The following is a 3,770-nucleotide window of genomic DNA, read 5'->3' on the forward strand; positions in this document are numbered from 1 at the left end:
AGTAAACAATAAATATCTAACTCTTCCCATGAGGCCCAAGGTTGTGAATGCAACAGTTATGAGTCATATTGGATCATCTTCCTTGTATTTTTTCTCTCTCTCTGTCTACTGGAGCCTACACTTTAATGTATCACTTCCACCAGAGCAACAGCAGATCTGCCAGGTGTTATGATGTTTGTTTCAATCACCTCAAGAGTGATCATTGCTACTACATTGATATATTTACTATCAAAAACTTAGGGTCTGCACTGTCAAGAACTGTTTTCAGAATACTGTGTAGATTTTTCTCCATATTGTTTGTTAATATAAGTTCTGTGAAAATTATAAAAGAAGCTAGACATATGGTACAGCAGTCAAGAGCAGGAGCTATTCTTTCAGAGGACAGGAGTTCTGTTCCTATCACCCATATTTAGTGACACACACTGCCTGTTACTCAAGCTTGAGGGGATCTGATGTCCTCTGGCATCAGAGATACCGTGTTCACATAAACAAACCTACACACACACACACACACACACACACACACACACACACTCTCTCTCTCTCTCTCTCTCACACACACATAATCTTTAAAAAAGAATAATTATGTTTATCATATTTATTTATTGTAGCGGGCAATGTGTGTTTGTGTGTGTGTGTATGTGTGTGTGATGGGGGGGTACACGGAGAGGTGAGAAACCTCTCCTACTTTGTAGTCCCCTAAATTGAAATCAAGTAGGCAGGAGTATCAGCAAGTATCTTACCTTCAAACTATCTCATCAGTCCTTAATAAAATTTTTTAAATAAAAGTTGCGTATAAAGAACTAGTAGCAATGTGCAGCTAGAGGAAAAAGAAGTGGGGCAATAAGGAATAAGCAATGTGGAAACAGCAAACCCAAAGAACAGCTATTCTTTCTAGAGACTTAACATTCCTAAAAGGAGTTCATTCTCACTGAGAGATAGCATCATGTCAAGACTGAAAGAGATTTGATACCTTGCTCTCCATGAGCCTGGTTTTCTATACCATGGCAGATGCTGTCTGAAGTCGAGATGTTGAAGTCAAGAAGAGGATCCATTTTTCTCAAGACACAGTTTAGAAGCGAATATTATTAGAAACAATTCACTATGGATTTTCTGAACAAGGAACCTGGAGAACGCTGTTTAAATGGATAATGGCAGACAGTGAGCCATGAGGAGGACAGGTCCTGGGGAACTGTAAGTGCTGCAGGAACCCAGTGTTAGAAAATGGTTAACTTAGTAGAACTGGGCAAGCTACTTGCTCAGCAATAGCATATGGGAAGCTTTTTGACACATGGAAGGAGGGACAGAGCCCTTGTAGTGCCCACAAAACCCCAAACTGACAGCAGTTCAGTGTCAAGTTTAAAAAAAAAGAAACATTCAAAAAGCTTAGGTCAGTAACGAGAGAGCAGATAAAGGTATGAAATTGCAAAGAGAGCAAATAAATTGATATCCAGGTCCAGAGGGGTCTATATCATGCCTCTGCTGATCAGGTTTGTCTCTTTTTTAAAAGAACACAATTTAAAAGAATTTTTTATAACCTAATTGTATGTGTGGTGAGAGAGAAGTTTATGCACATTGCACATGTGACAGTCAGGTGATTGGCTCTCTCTGTCCACCATGTGGGTCTCAGGGGTTGAGTTTGAATCTTCAGGCATGATGGTCTCTTTACCAACAGAGCCATATCACGAGTCCAAGCATACCTTTACTTAGTGCCTTTGAGTATGCTGGTTTATATGGTCCAAAAAACTGTATCCTACTACAGCAAATACATTCTTTGGAGCCCTTTCCTGCTCTGCGTTTGTTTTCAAAGTGAGCATCCTTCTATTCCATCCTATTAATTGCCTGAGGCACTATTCTAGTTTCAAACAATGTTACTTCTAAAACACAAGTGAATTTACAAGTATAGAATTTATGCTTTATTAGTAAGTGAAAGATATGTCTCAATGGGCCCTAGATTATGAGGCCAATAAAATTTTCAGTGAACAATCAGTCCCTGAAACAGCAAGTGTATCTTCTACCTCTTAGACCACAGGTCCTGGTAAGGCATCCAGAACATTAGTTACTTTCCATTAACATGATCTCATAAATCTAATGAACCAGTACACAGTATTGTAATATGTTATATGATTCATGCCCCTGTTGGGCCTAAAATGACAATGAACATTTGGATCAATATAGCACCAAGATAAGTCATGAATATATGCTACTCTCAGTTCAGCATATGTGCTGTGACCCTGATCTTCTGTCTATTTATGTGAGAGGAGAAGCGCCATTTCCATTTGGTCAAATGTCTATTAACTACTGTAAGGAAGATACCAGTGGTAGCATATTAGATGGGAATAGGGTCAGTGGTGTGTGTGTGTGCACACATGCATGTGTATGTCTGTGCACGCATGTGTGTATGTGTATGTGTGTCTGTGCATGAGTGTGTGTATGTGTGTGTATGCATCTGTGTGTGCATGCGTATGTGTGCATGTATGTGTGTGTATGTAAATGATATATATGTGACTGGGGGTGTGAGTATGTAAAAATCAGAGGACAACCTTGGGATGATCTTTGACTTCTACTATATATGAGAGAAGGTCTTTGTTGACCAAAGCCAGTAACTGACTCACAAACTCAGAAGATGCTTTGGTTAAATGTTTTTCCTTTTGTGCGGTTGACACAAACTTGAGGCACCTGGGGGAGAGGGAACTCCTGTTGAAAAAAATGCCTCCACCTCACTGACCTACAGGCAAATCTGTCAGAGATTATCTTGATCAGTGACTGAAGAGAGAGGGTGATTCTGTGGCTGGTGCTATCTCTGAACACTTTTCTGAATTTTATAAGACAGCAGACTGAACAAGCCATGGGGACTCAGCTAGTAAAGGGGTTTCCCCATGGCCTCTTATAGTGATATTTTATTTGTACTTTAATAAATAAAGTTTGCCAGATTACAAAGCTAAGTCATTAGAAGCCAGGAAGTGGTGCACACACTTTTAATCCCTACATTTGGGAGACAAGGCAAATGGATCTCTATAAGTTCAATGCTACCCTGAGCTATACAAGGTCAATCCAGAAACAGATAAAAGTGGTGGTGACTTTCTTTTTTTTCCTTTCTTTTTTAATTTATTTATTAAAGATTTCTGTCTCTTCCCCGCCGCCACCTCCCATTTCCCTCCGCCTCCGCCAATAAAGTCCCCCTCCCTCGTCAGCCCAAAGACCAATCAGGGTTCTCTGCCCTGTGTGAAGTCCAAGGACCACCCACCTCCATCCAGGTCTAGTAAGGTGAGCATCCAAACTGCCTAGGCTCCCACAAAGCCAATACGTGCAGTAGAATCAAAACCCAGAGCCATTGTTCTTGAGGTCTCAGTAGTCCTCATTGTCTGCTATGTTCAGCGAGACCGGTTTTAACCCAGGCTTTTTCAGACCCAGGCCAGCTGGCCTTGGTGAGTTCCCAATAGAACATCCCCATTGTCTCAGTGTGTGGGTGCACCCCTTGCGGTCCTGAGTTCCTTGTCCGTGCTCTCTCTCCTTCTGCTCTTGATTTGGACCTTGAGATTTCAGTCTGGTGCTCCAATGTGGGTCTCTGTCTCTGTCTCCTTTCATCGCCTGATGAAGGTTAATATTCAGGAGGATGCCTATATGTTTTTCTTTGGGTTCTCCTTCTTATTTAGCTTCGCTTCTCTAAGAACCCGAATTATAGGCTCAATATCCTTTATTTATGGATAGAAACAGTGTTTGAGAGTCTCACACCTTTAATCCCAGCACTTGAGAGATGGAGAGAGGTG

Source organism: Alexandromys fortis, unplaced genomic scaffold (genome assembly GCF_014885135.2).
Source record: "Alexandromys fortis isolate MF-2015 unplaced genomic scaffold, M_Fortis_MF-2015_v1.1 scaffold_41, whole genome shotgun sequence".
Taxonomy (NCBI): Eukaryota; Metazoa; Chordata; class Mammalia; order Rodentia; family Cricetidae; genus Alexandromys; species Alexandromys fortis.